Source organism: Carassius gibelio, chromosome B19 (genome assembly GCF_023724105.1).
Source record: "Carassius gibelio isolate Cgi1373 ecotype wild population from Czech Republic chromosome B19, carGib1.2-hapl.c, whole genome shotgun sequence".
NCBI lineage: Eukaryota > Metazoa > Chordata > Actinopteri > Cypriniformes > Cyprinidae > Carassius > Carassius gibelio.
This window is the reverse complement of record NC_068414.1, coordinates 4,460,552-4,478,859: the sequence shown is the minus strand read 5'-3', so window position 1 is coordinate 4,478,859 and position 18,308 is coordinate 4,460,552. Positions and strand designations below refer to the sequence as shown.

The window sequence follows — 18,308 nt, the reverse complement described above, 5'->3', positions numbered from 1 at the left end:
TTGACCCGGGTTCGATTCCCGGCCAACGCATGTCCTTTGGCTCGGGCTGACGTCGAAGCAGAACTCCTTCTGTGACCTGCCACTCCAACCAAACATTTTGGATGGATCATTCGGAAGACGAAAAGAACCAGCTCTCCCCGTCGGGGAATCGAACCCCGGTCTTCCGCGTGACAGGCGGAGATACTGTCCACTATACTAACGAGGAGACGTGCATGCTGCCGTTTCCCCCCCAACTGACGGCACTGCACTGACATAACTAAACAATGCATGGCTTCTTCTGACGCAGACCCAGCCCTAGCACCGTAAAATTTCTGATGGACCCATCATTAGCTGAAGTCGCATAACACTTGGAACACTACCCGTAGCAGGGGTCATTGTTTGGACTCTTTTTTTTTTTTTTTTTTTTAATTGCGCCTTAAACAAAAAGTATTGCGTCAATGCAACTGAACAACATTAATTAGGAACACAGTGCGTCAAAAAGCAAAATGACAGTTAAAGGCATTTCGTTATTGAACTCTTTGATGACATCATTCAGCTAAGTTCAGTTTAAATAGTATCTGTGCAATAATTTGCAATCAAGTCAACGATATCGCTGTACATGAAGTGTCCCCAGCTCCGCCTGCCAGAAGCGACAGAGGGAAGAAACCAAAACTCGATCGGTGAAAGGATGGAGAAAAAACCCGGTGAGAAACCAGGCTCAGTCGGGGAGACAGTTCTCCCCTTGTCAGACGAAACCAGTAGATCAGCTCCAGGCTGCAGGAATGTCAGACTGTGCAGAAGAATCATCTGTTTCCTGTGGTCTTGTCCAGGTGGTCTTTACAGGGGATTTGTATCTGCGGCTCATCTAGTTGTCACGGTCTCCGCTGTGTTTCTGGGCCATAGAGGTCCTTTCTAGGTGTTGATCCACCATCTTCTCTGGATACGGACTGGATCCGAGTGACTGAAGCGGATACAGACTGGATCTGGTGGCTACGGTGACCTCGGAATAAGGGATTTCTTTAAAAGACTTTTTTTTTCATATAAGATTTTATCCAACTTTTCAGATAGAGGCATGAGAAAGAGATTGCCTTGATTGGGCTTTTGGTTATTGGTGGACCGAGAGGACTTTTTTGAGTTTTACTCCTCCCTTTTGGAGTAGGGGGGGGGGGTGCTGACGAAACACATGTGGGCTGGCATTGTCACCCTTGATGACCCTTGGCGAGCGTAGTAGTTTAACAGAGGCAGCGCACAGGCCCGAGGGTTTGGAGACACAGCTCGAGTTTCTCTTCATTGTCGCATAAATCTTTCGCCTTTTACTAAAGATTTCCGTGGAGGGGAACTTTTGAGAGTGACCTGTATTTTTGGGTGCTCTGCTCACAGCAGAGCTACATCGAAATGTCAAGAGCAGAATCAGTTTGCCCGTCCGGCAGCATGCTGCGAGAGGGCTTGCCACTGGTCGTCGTCTGAATAGGCACTCTCTGCGTTTGACCACTTCGTGTTTATTTAGCCGGATGGGAAGGCAGCGCTTTCTTGTACGTGACGGGATGCAAATTCTTGAAGGCTCTCTTTAGTGACGGGTCCAAACAAAGATCTCATCTGCTCCTCTAGCCCTATCGGCGACTCGTGCACTTCGAGCCTTCTTAGTGACGGCGCAAGTTGCTGACTGCTGACTGCGTTGGTGGTATAGTGGTGAGCATAGCTGCCTTCCAAGCAGTTGACCCGGATTCGATTCCCGGCCAACGCATGTCCTTTGGCTCGGGCTGACGTCGAAGCAGAACTCCCTCTGTGACCTGTGCCTCCACCCAAAACTTTTGGATGGAATAATTTCGGATGGACCCATCATTAGCTGAAGTCGCATAACACTTGCAACACTACCCGTAGCAGGGGTCATTGTTTGGACTCTTTTTTTTTTTTTTTTTTTTTTTTTTTAATTGCGCTTTAAACAAAAAGTATTGTGTCAATGCAACTGAACAACATTTATTAGGAACACAGTGCGTCAATAAAGCTACTGACTTCCGCCTGCGTTGGTGGTATAGTGGTGAGCATAGCTGCCTTCCAAGCAGTTGACCCGGGTTCGATTCCCGGCCAACGCATGTCCTTTGGCTCGGGCTGACGTCGAAGCAGAACTCCTTCTGTGACCTGCCACTCCAACCAAACATTTTGGATGGATCATTCGGAAGACGAAAAGAACCAGCTCTCCCCGTCGGGGAATCGAACCCCGGTCTTCCGCGTGACAGGCGGAGATACTGTCCACTATACTAACGAGGAGACGTGCATGCTGCCGTTTCCCCCCCAACTGACGGCACTGCACTGACATAACTAAACAATGCATGGCTTCTTCTGACGCAGACCCAGCCCTAGCACCGTAAAATTTCTGATGGACCCATCATTAGCTGAAGTCGCATAACACTTGGAACACTACCCGTAGCAGGGGTCATTGTTTGGACTCTTTTTTTTTTTTTTTTTTTTAATTGCGCCTTAAACAAAAAGTATTGCGTCAATGCAACTGAACAACATTAATTAGGAACACAGTGCGTCAAAAAGCAAAATGACAGTTAAAGGCATTTCGTTATTGAACTCTTTGATGACATCATTCAGCTAAGTTCAGTTTAAATAGTATCTGTGCAATAATTTGCAATCAAGTCAACGATATCGCTGTACATGAAGTGTCCCCAGCTCCGCCTGCCAGAAGCGACAGAGGGAAGAAACCAAAACTCGATCGGTGAAAGGATGGAGAAAAAACCCGGTGAGAAACCAGGCTCAGTCGGGGAGACAGTTCTCCCCTTGTCAGACGAAACCAGTAGATCAGCTCCAGGCTGCAGGAATGTCAGACTGTGCAGAAGAATCATCTGTTTCCTGTGGTCTTGTCCAGGTGGTCTTTACAGGGGATTTGTATCTGCGGCTCATCTAGTTGTCACGGTCTCCGCTGTGTTTCTGGGCCATAGAGGTCCTTTCTAGGTGTTGATCCACCATCTTCTCTGGATACGGACTGGATCCGAGTGACTGAAGCGGATACAGACTGGATCTGGTGGCTACGGTGACCTCGGAATAAGGGATTTCTTTAAAATACTTTTTTTTTCATATAAGATTTTATCCAACTTTTCAGATAGAGGCATGAGAAAGAGATTGCCTTGATTGGGCTTTTGGTTATTGGTGGACCGAGAGGACTTTTTTGAGTTTTACTCCTCCCTTTTGGAGTGGGGGGGGGGGGGGTGCTGACGAAACACATGTGGGCTGGCATTGTCACCCTTGATGACCCTTGGCGAGCGTAGTAGTTTAACAGAGGCAGCGCACAGGCCCGAGGGTTTGGAGACACAGCTCGAGTTTCTCTTCATTGTCGCATAAATCTTTCGCCTTTTACTAAAGATTTCCGTGGAGGGGAACTTTTGAGAGTGACCTGTATTTTTGGGTGCTCTGCTCACAGCAGAGCTACATCGAAATGTCAAGAGCAGAATCAGTTTGACCGTCCGGCAGCATGCTGCGAGAGGGCTTGCCACTGGTTGTCGTCTGAATAGGCACTCTCTGCGTTTGACCACTTCGTGTTTATTTAGCCGGATGGGAAGGCAGCGCTTTCTTGTACGTGACGGGATGCAAATTCTTGAAGGCTCTCTTTAGTGACGGGTCCAAACAAAGATCTCATCTGCTCCTCTAGCCCTATCGGCGACTCGTGCACTTCGAGCCTTCTTAGTGACGGCGCAAGTTGCTGACTGCGTTGGTGGTATAGTGGTGAGCATAGCTGCCTTCCAAGCAGTTGGAGAGAACAGTGCGCATGTCCTTTGGCTCGGGCTGACGTCGAAGCAGAACTCCCTCTGTGACCTGTGCCTCCACCCAAAACTTTTGGATGGAATAATTTCGGATGGACCCATCATTAGCTGAAGTCGCATAACACTTGGAACACTACCCGTAGCAGGGGTCATTGTTTGGACTCTTTTTTTTTTTTTTTTTTTTTTAATTGCGCTTTAAACAAAAAGTATTGCGTCAATGCAACTGAACAACATTAATTAGGAACACAGTGCGTCAAAAAGCAAAATGACAGTTAAAGGCATTTCGTTATTGAACTCTTTGATGACATCATTCAGCTAAGTTCAGTTTAAATAGTATCTGTGCAATAATTTGCAATCAAGTCAACTATATCGCTGTACATGAAGTGTCCCCAGCTCCGCCTGCCAGAAGCGACAGAGGGAAGAAACCAAAACTCGATCGGTGAAAGGATGGAGAAAAAACCCGGTGAGAAACCAGGCTCAGTCGGGGAGACAGTTCTCCCCTTGTCAGACGAAACCAGTAGATCAGCTCCAGGCTGCAGGAATGTCAGACTGTGCAGAAGAATCATCTGTTTCCTGTGGTCTTGTCCAGGTGGTCTTTACAGGGGATTTGTATCTGCGGCTCATCTAGTTGTCACGGTCTCCGCTGTGTTTCTGGGCCATAGAGGTCCTTTCTAGGTGTTGATCCACCATCTTCTCTGGATACGGACTGGATCCGAGTGACTGAAGCGGATACAGACTGGATCTGGTGGCTACGGTGACCTCGGAATAAGGGATTTCTTTAAAAGACTTTTTTTTTCATATAAGATTTTATCCAACTTTTCAGATAGAGGCATGAGAAAGAGATTGCCTTGATTGGGCTTTTGGTTATTGGTGGACCGAGAGGACTTTTTTGAGTTTTACTCCTCCCTTTTGGAGTAGGGGGGGGGGTGCTGACGAAACACATGTGGGCTGGCATTGTCACCCTTGATGACCCTTGGCGAGCGTAGTAGTTTAACAGAGGCAGCGCACAGGCCCGAGGGTTTGGAGACACAGCTCGAGTTTCTCTTCATTGTCGCATAAATCTTTCGCCTTTTACTAAAGATTTCCGTGGAGGGGAACTTTTGAGAGTGACCTGTATTTTTGGGTGCTCTGCTCACAGCAGAGCTACATCGAAATGTCAAGAGCAGAATCAGTTTGCCCGTCCGGCAGCATGCTGCGAGAGGGCCTGCCACTGGTCGTCGTCTGAATAGGCACTCTCTGCGTTTGACCACTTCGTGTTTATTTAGCCGGATGGGAAGGCAGCGCTTTCTTGTACGTGACGGGATGCAAATTCTTGAAGGCTCTCTTTAGTGACGGGTCCAAACAAAGATCTCATCTGCTCCTCTAGCCCTATCGGCGACTCGTGCACTTCGAGCCTTCTTAGTGACGGCGCAAGTTGCTGACTGCTGACTGCGTTGGTGGTATAGTGGTGAGCATAGCTGCCTTCCAAGCAGTTGACCCGGATTCGATTCCCGGCCAACGCATGTCCTTTGGCTCGGGCTGACGTCGAAGCAGAACTCCCTCTGTGACCTGTGCCTCCACCCAAAACTTTTGGATGGAATAATTTCGGATGGACCCATCATTAGCTGAAGTCGCATAACACTTGCAACACTACCCGTAGCAGGGGTCATTGTTTGGACTCTTTTTTTTTTTTTTTTTTTTTTTTTTAATTGCGCTTTAAACAAAAAGTATTGTGTCAATGCAACTGAACAACATTTATTAGGAACACAGTGCGTCAATAAATCTACTGACTTCCGCCTGCGTTGGTGGTATAGTGGTGAGCATAGCTGCCTTCCAAGCAGTTGACCCGGGTTCGATTCCCGGCCAACGCATGTCCTTTGGCTCGGGCTGACGTCGAAGCAGAACTCCTTCTGTGACCTGCCACTCCAACCAAACATTTTGGATGGATCATTCGGAAGACGAAAAGAACCAGCTCTCCCCGTCGGGGAATCGAACCCCGGTCTTCCGCGTGACAGGCGGAGATACTGTCCACTATACTAACGAGGAGCCGTGCATGCTGCCGTTTCCCCCCCAACTGACGGCACTGCACTGACATAACTAAACAATGCATGGCTTCTTCTGACGCAGACCCAGCCCTAGCACCGTAAAATTTCTGATGGACCCATCATTAGCTGAAGTCGCATAACACTTGGAACACTACCCGTAGCAGGGGTCATTGTTTGGACTCTTTTTTTTTTTTTTTTTTTTTTAAATTGCGCTTTAAACAAAAAGTATCGCGTCAAGGCAACTGAACAACATTAATTAGGAACACAGTGCGTCAAAAAGCAAAATGACAGTTAAAGGCATTTCGTTATTGAACTCTTTGATGACATCATTCAGCTAAGTTCAGTTTAAATAGTATCTGTGCAATAATTTGCAATCAAGTCAACGATATCGCTGTACATGAAGTGTCCCCAGCTCCGCCTGCCAGAAGCGACAGAGGGAAGAAACCAAAACTCGATCGGTGAAAGGATGGAGAAAAAACCCGGTGAGAAACCAGGCTCAGTCGGGGAGACAGTTCTCCCCTTGTCAGACGAAACCAGTAGATCAGCTCCAGGCTGCAGGAATGTCAGACTGTGCAGAAGAATCATCTGTTTCCTGTGGACTTGTCCAGGTGGTCTTTACAGGGGATTTGTATCTGCGGCTCATCTAGTTGTCACGGTCTCCGCTGTGTTTCTGGGCCATAGAGGTCCTTTCTAGGTGTTGATCCACCATCTTCTCTGGATACGGACTGGATCCGGGTGACTGAAGCGGATACAGACTGGATCTGGTGGCTACGGTGAACTCGGAATAAGGGATTTCTTTAAAAGACTTTTTTTTTCATATAAGATTTTATCCAACTTTTCAGATAGAGGCATGAGAAAGAGATTGCCTTGATTGGGCTTTTGGTTATTGGTGGACAGAGAGGACTTTTTTGAGTTTTACTCCTCCCTTTTGGAGTAGGGGGGGGGGTGCTGACGAAACACATGTGGGCAGGCATTGTCACCCTTGATGACCCTTGGCGAGCGTAGTAGTTTAACAGAGGCCGCGCACAGGCCCGAGGGTTTGGAGACACAGCTCGAGTTTCTCTTCATTGTCGCATAAATCTTTCGCCTTTTACTAAAGATTTCCGTGGAGGGGAACTTTTGAGAGTGACCTGTATTTTTGGGTGCTCTGCTCACAGCAGAGCTACATCGAAATGTCAAGAGCAGAATCAGTTTGACCCTCCGACAGCATGCTGCGAGAGGGCTTGCCACTGGTCGTCGTCTGAATAGGCACTCTCTGCGTTTGACCACTTCGTGTTTATTTAGCCGGATGGGAAGGCAGCGCTCTCTTGTACGTGACGGGATGCAAATTCTTGAAGGCTCTCTTTAGTGACGGGTCCAAACAAAGATCTCATCTGCTCCTCTAGCCCTATCGGCGACTCGTGCACTTCGAGCCTTCTTAGTGACGGCGCAAGTTGCTGACTGCTGACTGCGTTGGTGGTATAGTGGTGAGCATAGCTGCCTTCCAAGCAGTTGACCTGGATTCGATTCCCGGCCAACGCATGTCCTTTGGCTCGGGCTGACGTCGAAGCAGAACTCCCTCTGTGACCTGTGCCTCCACCCAAAACTTTTGGATGGAATAATTTCGGATGGACCCATCATTAGCTGAAGTCGCATAACACTTGCAACACTACCCGTAGCAGGGGTCATTGTTTGGACTCTTATTTTTTTTTTTTTTTTTTTTTTAAATTACGCTTTAAACAAAAAGTATTGTGTCAATGCAACTGAACAACATTTATTAGGAACACAGTGCGTCAAGAAAGCTACTGACTTCAGCCTGCGTTGGTGGTATAGTGGTGAGCATAGCTGCCTTCCAAGCAGTTGACCCGGGTTCGATTCCCGGCCAACGCATGTCCTTTGGCTCGGGCTGACGTCGAAGCAGAACTCCTTCTGTGACCTGCGACTCCAACCAAACATTTTGGATGGATCATTCGGAAGACGAAAAGAACCAGCTCTCCCCGTCGGGGAATCGAACCCCGGTCTTCCGCGTGACAGGCGGAGATACTGTCCACTATACTAACGAGGAGCCGTGCATGCTGCCGTTTCCCCCCCAACTGACGGCACTGCACTGACATAACTAAACAATGCATGGCTTCTTCTGACGCAGACCCAGCCCTAGCACCGTAAAATTTCTGATGGACCCATCATTAGCTGAAGTCGCATAACACTTGGAACACTACCCGTAGCAGGGGTCATTGTTTGGACTCTTTTTTTTTTTTTTTTTTTTTTAAATTGCGCTTTAAACAAAAAGTATCGCGTCAAGGCAACTGAACAACATTAATTAGGAACACAGTGCGTCAAAAAGCAAAATGACAGTTAAAGGCATTTCGTTATTGAACTCTTTGATGACATCATTCAGCTAAGTTCAGTTTAAATAGTATCTGTGCAATAATTTGCAATCAAGTCAACGATATCGCTGTACATGAAGTGTCCCCAGCTCCGCCTGCCAGAAGCGACAGAGGGAAGAAACCAAAACTCGATCGGTGAAAGGATGGAGAAAAAACCCGGTGAGAAACCAGGCTCAGTCGGGGAGACAGTTCTCCCCTTGTCAGACGAAACAGGTAGATTAGCTCCAGGCTGCAGGAATGTCAGACTGTGCAGAAGAATCATCTGTTTCCTGTGGTCTTGTCCAGGTGGTCTTTACAGGGGATTTGTATCTGCGGCTCATCTAGTTGTCACGGTCTCCGCTGTGTTTCTGGGCCATAGAGGTCCTTTCTAGGTGTTGATCCACCATCTTCTCTGGATACGGACTGGATCCGGGTGACTGAAGCGGATACAGACTGGATCTGGTGGCTACGGTGACCTCGGAATAAGGGATTTCTTTAAAAGACTTTTTTTTTCATATAAGATTTTATCCAACCTTTCAGATAGAGGCATGAGAAAGAGATTGCCTTGATTGGGCTTTTGGTTATTATAGGCACTCTCTGCGTTTGACCACTTCGTGTTTATTTAGCCGGATGGGAAGGCAGCGCTTTCTTGTACGTGACGGGATGCAAATTCTTGAAGGCTCTCTTTAGTGACGGGTCCAAACAAAGATCTCATCTGCTCCTCTAGCCCTATCGGCGACTCGTGCACTTCGAGCCTTCTTAGTGACGGCGCAAGTTGCTGACTGCTGACTGCGTTGGTGGTATAGTGGTGAGCATAGCTGCCTTCCAAGCAGTTGGAGAGAACAGTGCGCATGTCCTTTGGCTCAGGCTGACGTCGAAGCAGAACTCCCTCTGTGACCTGTGCCTCCACCCAAAACTTTTGGATGGAATAATTTCGGATGGACCCATCATTAGCTGAAGTCGCATAACACTTGCAACACTACCCGTAGCAGGGGTCATTGTTTGGACTCTTTTTTTTTTTTTTTTTTTTTTTTTTTTAATTGCGCTTTAAACAAAAAGTATTGTGTCAATGCAACTGAACAACATTTATTAGGAACACAGTGCGTCAATAAAGCTACTGACTTCCGCCTGCGTTGGTGGTATAGTGGTGAGCATAGCTGCCTTCCAAGCAGTTGACCCGGGTTCGATTCCCGGCCAACGCATGTCCTTTGGCTCGGGCTGACGTCGAAGCAGAACTCCTTCTGTGACCTGCCACTCCAACCAAACATTTTGGATGGATCATTCGGAAGACGAAAAGAACCAGCTCTCCCCGTCGGGGAATCGAACCCCGGTCTTCCGCGTGACAGGCGGAGATACTGTCCACTATACTAACGAGGAGACGTGCATGCTGCCGTTCCCCCCCCCAACTGACGGCACTGCACTGACATAACTAAACAATGCATGGCTTCTTCTGACGCAGACCCAGCCCTAGCACCGTAAAATTTCTGATGGACCCATCATTAGCTGAAGTCGCATAACACTTGGAACACTACCCGTAGCAGGGGTCATTGTTTGGACTCTTTTTTTTTTTTTTTTTTTTTTAATTGCGCTTTAAACAAAAAGTATTGCGTCAATGCAACTGAACAACATTAATTAGGAACACAGTGCGTCAAAAAGCAAAATGACAGTTAAAGGCATTTCGTTATTGAACTCTTTGATGACATCATTCAGCTAAGTTCAGTTTAAATAGTATCTGTGCAATAATTTGCAATCAAGTCAACGATATCGCTGTACATGAAGTGTCCCCAGCTCCGCCTGCCAGAAGCGACAGAGGGAAGAAACCAAAACTCGATCGGTGAAAGGATGGAGAAAAAACCCGGTGAGAAACCAGGCTCAGTCGGGGAGACAGTTCTCCCCTTGTCAGACGAAACCAGTAGATCAGCTCCAGGCTGCAGGAATGTCAGACTGTGCAGAAGAATCATCTGTTTCCTGTGGTCTTGTCCAGGTGGTCTTTACAGGGGATTTGTATCTGCGGCTCATCTAGTTGTCACGGTCTCCGCTGTGTTTCTGGGCCATAGAGGTCCTTTCTAGGTGTTGATCCACCATCTTCTCTGGATCCGGACTGGATCCGAGTGACTGAAGCGGATACAGACTGGATCTGGTGGCTACGGTGACCTCGGAATAAGGGATTTCTTTAAAAGACTTTTTTTTTCATATAAGATTTTATCCAACTTTTCAGATAGAGGCATGAGAAAGAGATTGCCTTGATTGGGCTTTTGGTTATTGGTGGACCGAGAGGACTTTTTTGAGTTTTACTCCTCCCTTTTGGAGTAGGGGGGGGGGTGCTGACGAAACACATGTGGGCTGGCATTGTCACCCTTGATGACCCTTGGCGAGCGTAGTAGTTTAACAGAGGCAGCGCACAGGCCCGAGGGTTTGGAGACACAGCTCGAGTTTCTCTTCATTGTCGCATAAATCTTTCGCCTTTTACTAAAGATTTCCGTGGAGGGGAACTTTTGAGAGTGACCTGTATTTTTGGGTGCTCTGCTCACAGCAGAGCTACATCGAAATGTCAAGAGCAGAATCAGTTTGCCCGTCCGGCAGCATGCTGCGAGAGGGCTTGCCACTGGTCGTCGTCTGAATAGGCACTCTCTGCGTTTGACCACTTCGTGTTTATTTAGCCGGATGGGAAGGCAGCGCTTTCTTGTACGTGACGGGATGCAAATTCTTGAAGGCTCTCTTTAGTGACGGGTCCAAACAAAGATCTCATCTGCTCCTCTAGCCCTATCGGCGACTCGTGCACTTCGAGCCTTCTTAGTGACGGCGCAAGTTGCTGACTGCTGACTGCGTTGGTGGTATAGTGGTGAGCATAGCTGCCTTCCAAGCAGTTGACCCGGATTCGATTCCCGGCCAACGCATGTCCTTTGGCTCGGGCTGACGTCGAAGCAGAACTCCCTCTGTGACCTGTGCCTCCACCCAAAACTTTTGGATGGAATAATTTCGGATGGACCCATCATTAGCTGAAGTCGCATAACACTTGCAACACTACCCGTAGCAGGGGTCATTGTTTGGACTCTTTTTTTTTTTTTTTTTTTTTTTTTTTAATTGCGCTTTAAACAAAAAGTATTGTGTCAATGCAACTGAACAACATTTATTAGGAACACAGTGCGTCAATAAAGCTACTGACTTCCGCCTGCGTTGGTGGTATAGTGGTGAGCATAGCTGCCTTCCAAGCAGTTGACCCGGGTTCGATTCCCGGCCAACGCATGTCCTTTGGCTCGGGCTGACGTCGAAGCAGAACTCCTTCTGTGACCTGCCACTCCAACCAAACATTTTGGATGGATCATTCGGAAGACGAAAAGAACCAGCTCTCCCCGTCGGGGAATCGAACCCCGGTCTTCCGCGTGACAGGCGGAGATACTGTCCACTATACTAACGAGGAGACGTGCATGCTGCCGTTTCCCCCCCAACTGACGGCACTGCACTGACATAACTAAACAATGCATGGCTTCTTCTGACGCAGACCCAGCCCTAGCACCGTAAAATTTCTGATGGACCCATCATTAGCTGAAGTCGCATAACACTTGGAACACTACCCGTAGCAGGGGTCATTGTTTGGACTCTTTTTTTTTTTTTTTTTTTTAATTGCGCCTTAAACAAAAAGTATTGCGTCAATGCAACTGAACAACATTAATTAGGAACACAGTGCGTCAAAAAGCAAAATGACAGTTAAAGGCATTTCGTTATTGAACTCTTTGATGACATCATTCAGCTAAGTTCAGTTTAAATAGTATCTGTGCAATAATTTGCAATCAAGTCAACGATATCGCTGTACATGAAGTGTCCCCAGCTCCGCCTGCCAGAAGCGACAGAGGGAAGAAACCAAAACTCGATCGGTGAAAGGATGGAGAAAAAACCCGGTGAGAAACCAGGCTCAGTCGGGGAGACAGTTCTCCCCTTGTCAGACGAAACCAGTAGATCAGCTCCAGGCTGCAGGAATGTCAGACTGTGCAGAAGAATCATCTGTTTCCTGTGGTCTTGTCCAGGTGGTCTTTACAGGGGATTTGTATCTGCGGCTCATCTAGTTGTCACGGTCTCCGCTGTGTTTCTGGGCCATAGAGGTCCTTTCTAGGTGTTGATCCACCATCTTCTCTGGATACGGACTGGATCCGAGTGACTGAAGCGGATACAGACTGGATCTGGTGGCTACGGTGACCTCGGAATAAGGGATTTCTTTAAAAGACTTTTTTTTTCATATAAGATTTTATCCAACTTTTCAGATAGAGGCATGAGAAAGAGATTGCCTTGATTGGGCTTTTGGTTATTGGTGGACCGAGAGGACTTTTTTGAGTTTTACTCCTCCCTTTTGGAGTAGGGGGGGGGGGGGTGCTGACGAAACACATGTGGGCTGGCATTGTCACCCTTGATGACCCTTGGCGAGCGTAGTAGTTTAACAGAGGCAGCGCACAGGCCCGAGGGTTTGGAGACACAGCTCGAGTTTCTCTTCATTGTCGCATAAATCTTTCGCCTTTTACTAAAGATTTCCGTGGAGGGGAACTTTTGAGAGTGACCTGTATTTTTGGGTGCTCTGCTCACAGCAGAGCTACATCGAAATGTCAAGAGCAGAATCAGTTTGCCCGTCCGGCAGCATGCTGCGAGAGGGCTTGCCACTGGTCGTCGTCTGAATAGGCACTCTCTGCGTTTGACCACTTCGTGTTTATTTAGCCGGATGGGAAGGCAGCGCTTTCTTGTACGTGACGGGATGCAAATTCTTGAAGGCTCTCTTTAGTGACGGGTCCAAACAAAGATCTCATCTGCTCCTCTAGCCCTATCGGCGACTCGTGCACTTCGAGCCTTCTTAGTGACGGCGCAAGTTGCTGACTGCTGACTGCGTTGGTGGTATAGTGGTGAGCATAGCTGCCTTCCAAGCAGTTGACCCGGATTCGATTCCCGGCCAACGCATGTCCTTTGGCTCGGGCTGACGTCGAAGCAGAACTCCCTCTGTGACCTGTGCCTCCACCCAAAACTTTTGGATGGAATAATTTCGGATGGACCCATCATTAGCTGAAGTCGCATAACACTTGCAACACTACCCGTAGCAGGGGTCATTGTTTGGACTCTTTTTTTTTTTTTTTTTTTTTTTTTTAATTGCGCTTTAAACAAAAAGTATTGTGTCAATGCAACTGAACAACATTTATTAGGAACACAGTGCGTCAATAAAGCTACTGACTTCCGCCTGCGTTGGTGGTATAGTGGTGAGCATAGCTGCCTTCCAAGCAGTTGACCCGGGTTCGATTCCCGGCCAACGCATGTCCTTTGGCTCGGGCTGACGTCGAAGCAGAACTCCTTCTGTGACCTGCCACTCCAACCAAACATTTTGGATGGATCATTCGGAAGACGAAAAGAACCAGCTCTCCCCGTCGGGGAATCGAACCCCGGTCTTCCGCGTGACAGGCGGAGATACTGTCCACTATACTAACGAGGAGACGTGCATGCTGCCGTTTCCCCCCCAACTGACGGCACTGCACTGACATAACTAAACAATGCATGGCTTCTTCTGACGCAGACCCAGCCCTAGCACCGTAAAATTTCTGATGGACCCATCATTAGCTGAAGTCGCATAACACTTGGAACACTACCCGTAGCAGGGGTCATTGTTTGGACTCTTTTTTTTTTTTTTTTTTTTAATTGCGCCTTAAACAAAAAGTATTGCGTCAATGCAACTGAACAACATTAATTAGGAACACAGTGCGTCAAAAAGCAAAATGACAGTTAAAGGCATTTCGTTATTGAACTCTTTGATGACATCATTCAGCTAAGTTCAGTTTAAATAGTATCTGTGCAATAATTTGCAATCAAGTCAACGATATCGCTGTACATGAAGTGTCCCCAGCTCCGCCTGCCAGAAGCGACAGAGGGAAGAAACCAAAACTCGATCGGTGAAAGGATGGAGAAAAAACCCGGTGAGAAACCAGGCTCAGTCGGGGAGACAGTTCTCCCCTTGTCAGACGAAACCAGTAGATCAGCTCCAGGCTGCAGGAATGTCAGACTGTGCAGAAGAATCATCTGTTTCCTGTGGTCTTGTCCAGGTGGTCTTTACAGGGGATTTGTATCTGCGGCTCATCTAGTTGTCACGGTCTCCGCTGTGTTTCTGGGCCATAGAGGTCCTTTCTAGGTGTTGATCCACCATCTTCTCTGGATACGGACTGGATCCGAGTGACTGAAGCGGATACAGACTGGATCTGGTGGCTACGGTGACCTCGGAATAAGGGATTTCTTTAAAAGACTTTTTTTTTCATATAAGATTTTATCCAACTTTTCAGATAGAGGCATGAGAAAGAGATTGCCTTGATTGGGCTTTTGGTTATTGGTGGACCGAGAGGACTTTTTTGAGTTTTACTCCTCCCTTTTGGAGTAGGGGGGGGGGGGTGCTGACGAAACACATGTGGGCTGGCATTGTCACCCTTGATGACCCTTGGCGAGCGTAGTAGTTTAACAGAGGCAGCGCACAGGCCCGAGGGTTTGGAGACACAGCTCGAGTTTCTCTTCATTGTCGCATAAATCTTTCGCCTTTTACTAAAGATTTCCGTGGAGGGGAACTTTTGAGAGTGACCTGTATTTTTGGGTGCTCTGCTCACAGCAGAGCTACATCGAAATGTCAAGAGCAGAATCAGTTTGCCCGTCCGGCAGCATGCTGCGAGAGGGCTTGCCACTGGTCGTCGTCTGAATAGGCACTCTCTGCGTTTGACCACTTCGTGTTTATTTAGCCGGATGGGAAGGCAGCGCTTTCTTGTACGTGACGGGATGCAAATTCTTGAAGGCTCTCTTTAGTGACGGGTCCAAACAAAGATCTCATCTGCTCCTCTAGCCCTATCGGCGACTCGTGCACTTCGAGCCTTCTTAGTGACGGCGCAAGTTGCTGACTGCTGACTGCGTTGGTGGTATAGTGGTGAGCATAGCTGCCTTCCAAGCAGTTGACCCGGATTCGATTCCCGGCCAACGCATGTCCTTTGGCTCGGGCTGACGTCGAAGCAGAACTCCCTCTGTGACCTGTGCCTCCACCCAAAACTTTTGGATGGAATAATTTCGGATGGACCCATCATTAGCTGAAGTCGCATAACACTTGCAACACTACCCGTAGCAGGGGTCATTGTTTGGACTCTTTTTTTTTTTTTTTTTTTTTTTTTTTTAATTGCGCTTTAAACAAAAAGTATTGTGTCAATGCAACTGAACAACATTTATTAGGAACACAGTGCGTCAATAAAGCTACTGACTTCCGCCTGCGTTGGTGGTATAGTGGTGAGCATAGCTGCCTTCCAAGCAGTTGACCCGGGTTCGATTCCCGGCCAACGCATGTCCTTTGGCTCGGGCTGACGTCGAAGCAGAACTCCTTCTGTGACCTGCCACTCCAACCAAACATTTTGGATGGATCATTCGGAAGACGAAAAGAACCAGCTCTCCCCGTCGGGGAATCGAACCCCGGTCTTCCGCGTGACAGGCGGAGATACTGTCCACTATACTAACGAGGAGACGTGCATGCTGCCGTTTCCCCCCCAACTGACGGCACTGCACTGACATAACTAAACAATGCATGGCTTCTTCTGACGCAGACCCAGCCCTAGCACCGTAAAATTTCTGATGGACCCATCATTAGCTGAAGTCGCATAACACTTGGAACACTACCCGTAGCAGGGGTCATTGTTTGGACTCTTTTTTTTTTTTTTTTTTTTAATTGCGCCTTAAACAAAAAGTATTGCGTCAATGCAACTGAACAACATTAATTAGGAACACAGTGCGTCAAAAAGCAAAATGACAGTTAAAGGCATTTCGTTATTGAACTCTTTGATGACATCATTCAGCTAAGTTCAGTTTAAATAGTATCTGTGCAATAATTTGCAATCAAGTCAACGATATCGCTGTACATGAAGTGTCCCCAGCTCCGCCTGCCAGAAGCGACAGAGGGAAGAAACCAAAACTCGATCGGTGAAAGGATGGAGAAAAAACCCGGTGAGAAACCAGGCTCAGTCGGGGAGACAGTTCTCCCCTTGTCAGACGAAACCAGTAGATCAGCTCCAGGCTGCAGGAATGTCAGACTGTGCAGAAGAATCATCTGTTTCCTGTGGTCTTGTCCAGGTGGTCTTTACAGGGGATTTGTATCTGCGGCTCATCTAGTTGTCACGGTCTCCGCTGTGTTTCTGGGCCATAGAGGTCCTTTCTAGGTGTTGATCCACCATCTTCTCTGGATACGGACTGGATCCGAGTGACTGAAGCGGATACAGACTGGATCTGGTGGCTACGGTGACCTCGGAATAAGGGATTTCTTTAAAAGACTTTTTTTTTCATATAAGATTTTATCCAACTTTTCAGATAGAGGCATGAGAAAGAGATTGCCTTGATTGGGCTTTTGGTTATTGGTGGACCGAGAGGACTTTTTTGAGTTTTACTCCTCCCTTTTGGAGTAGGGGGGGGGGGTGCTGACGAAACACATGTGGGCTGGCATTGTCACCCTTGATGACCCTTGGCGAGCGTAGTAGTTTAACAGAGGCAGCGCACAGGCCCGAGGGTTTGGAGACACAGCTCGAGTTTCTCTTCATTGTCGCATAAATCTTTCGCCTTTTACTAAAGATTTCCGTGGAGGGGAACTTTTGAGAGTGACCTGTATTTTTGGGTGCTCTGCTCACAGCAGAGCTACATCGAAATGTCAAGAGCAGAATCAGTTTGCCCGTCCGGCAGCATGCTGCGAGAGGGCTTGCCACTGGTCGTCGTCTGAATAGGCACTCTCTGCGTTTGACCACTTCGTGTTTATTTAGCCGGATGGGAAGGCAGCGCTTTCTTGTACGTGACGGGATGCAAATTCTTGAAGGCTCTCTTTAGTGACGGGTCCAAACAAAGATCTCATCTGCTCCTCTAGCCCTATCGGCGACTCGTGCACTTCGAGCCTTCTTAGTGACGGCGCAAGTTGCTGACTGCTGACTGCGTTGGTGGTATAGTGGTGAGCATAGCTGCCTTCCAAGCAGTTGACCCGGATTCGATTCCCGGCCAACGCATGTCCTTTGGCTCGGGCTGACGTCGAAGCAGAACTCCCTCTGTGACCTGTGCCTCCACCCAAAACTTTTGGATGGAATAATTTCGGATGGACCCATCATTAGCTGAAGTCGCATAACACTTGCAACACTACCCGTAGCAGGGGTCATTGTTTGGACTCTTTTTTTTTTTTTTTTTTTTTTTTTTTAATTGCGCTTTAAACAAAAAGTATTGTGTCAATGCAACTGAACAACATTTATTAGGAACACAGTGCGTCAATAAAGCTACTGACTTCCGCCTGCGTTGGTGGTATAGTGGTGAGCATAGCTGCCTTCCAAGCAGTTGACCCGGGTTCGATTCCCGGCCAACGCATGTCCTTTGGCTCGGGCTGACGTCGAAGCAGAACTCCTTCTGTGACCTGCCACTCCAACCAAACATTTTGGATGGATCATTCGGAAGACGAAAAGAACCAGCTCTCCCCGTCGGGGAATCGAACCCCGGTCTTCCGCGTGACAGGCGGAGATACTGTCCACTATACTAACGAGGAGACGTGCATGCTGCCGTTTCCCCCCCAACTGACGGCACTGCACTGACATAACTAAACAATGCATGGCTTCTTCTGACGCAGACCCAGCCCTAGCACCGTAAAATTTCTGATGGACCCATCATTAGCTGAAGTCGCATAACACTTGGAACACTACCCGTAGCAGGGGTCATTGTTTGGACTCTTTTTTTTTTTTTTTTTTTTAATTGCGCCTTAAACAAAAAGTATTGCGTCAATGCAACTGAACAACATTAATTAGGAACACAGTGCGTCAAAAAGCAAAATGACAGTTAAAGGCATTTCGTTATTGAACTCTTTGATGACATCATTCAGCTAAGTTCAGTTTAAATAGTATCTGTGCAATAATTTGCAATCAAGTCAACGATATCGCTGTACATGAAGTGTCCCCAGCTCCGCCTGCCAGAAGCGACAGAGGGAAGAAACCAAAACTCGATCGGTGAAAGGATGGAGAAAAAACCCGGTGAGAAACCAGGCTCAGTCGGGGAGACAGTTCTCCCCTTGTCAGACGAAACCAGTAGATCAGCTCCAGGCTGCAGGAATGTCAGACTGTGCAGAAGAATCATCTGTTTCCTGTGGTCTTGTCCAGGTGGTCTTTACAGGGGATTTGTATCTGCGGCTCATCTAGTTG

The 18,308-nt window shown here is 47.7% G+C and overlaps 8 non-coding genes across 8 annotated transcripts; all 8 read left to right on the top strand.

Moving 5' to 3' along the window:
- The first annotated feature begins 1,250 nt into the window (after nt 1-1,250).
- LOC127980062 (U5 spliceosomal RNA) lies at nt 1,251-1,366 on the top strand. The gene has a single exon (XR_008159103.1). It is a non-coding gene; the product is annotated as a U5 spliceosomal RNA (small nuclear RNA).
- A 1,928-nt stretch (nt 1,367-3,294) lies between these two features.
- Nucleotides 3,295-3,410, top strand: LOC127980061 (U5 spliceosomal RNA). Its single transcript, XR_008159102.1, has one exon. It is a non-coding gene; the product is annotated as a U5 spliceosomal RNA (small nuclear RNA).
- Nucleotides 3,411-4,772: 1,362 nt separating this feature from the next.
- LOC127980060 (U5 spliceosomal RNA) lies at nt 4,773-4,888 on the top strand. The gene has a single exon (XR_008159101.1). It is a non-coding gene; the product is annotated as a U5 spliceosomal RNA (small nuclear RNA).
- A 1,927-nt stretch (nt 4,889-6,815) lies between these two features.
- Nucleotides 6,816-6,931, top strand: LOC127980058 (U5 spliceosomal RNA). The gene has a single exon (XR_008159099.1). It is a non-coding gene; the product is annotated as a U5 spliceosomal RNA (small nuclear RNA).
- Nucleotides 6,932-10,536: 3,605 nt separating this feature from the next.
- LOC127980057 (U5 spliceosomal RNA) lies at nt 10,537-10,652 on the top strand. Its single transcript, XR_008159098.1, has one exon. It is a non-coding gene; the product is annotated as a U5 spliceosomal RNA (small nuclear RNA).
- A 1,928-nt stretch (nt 10,653-12,580) lies between these two features.
- Nucleotides 12,581-12,696, top strand: LOC127980056 (U5 spliceosomal RNA). Its single transcript, XR_008159097.1, has one exon. It is a non-coding gene; the product is annotated as a U5 spliceosomal RNA (small nuclear RNA).
- A 1,926-nt stretch (nt 12,697-14,622) lies between these two features.
- On the top strand, nt 14,623-14,738 carry LOC127980055 (U5 spliceosomal RNA). The gene has a single exon (XR_008159096.1). It is a non-coding gene; the product is annotated as a U5 spliceosomal RNA (small nuclear RNA).
- A 1,927-nt stretch (nt 14,739-16,665) lies between these two features.
- On the top strand, nt 16,666-16,781 carry LOC127980054 (U5 spliceosomal RNA). Its single transcript, XR_008159095.1, has one exon. It is a non-coding gene; the product is annotated as a U5 spliceosomal RNA (small nuclear RNA).
- Nucleotides 16,782-18,308: the final 1,527 nt, after the last annotated feature.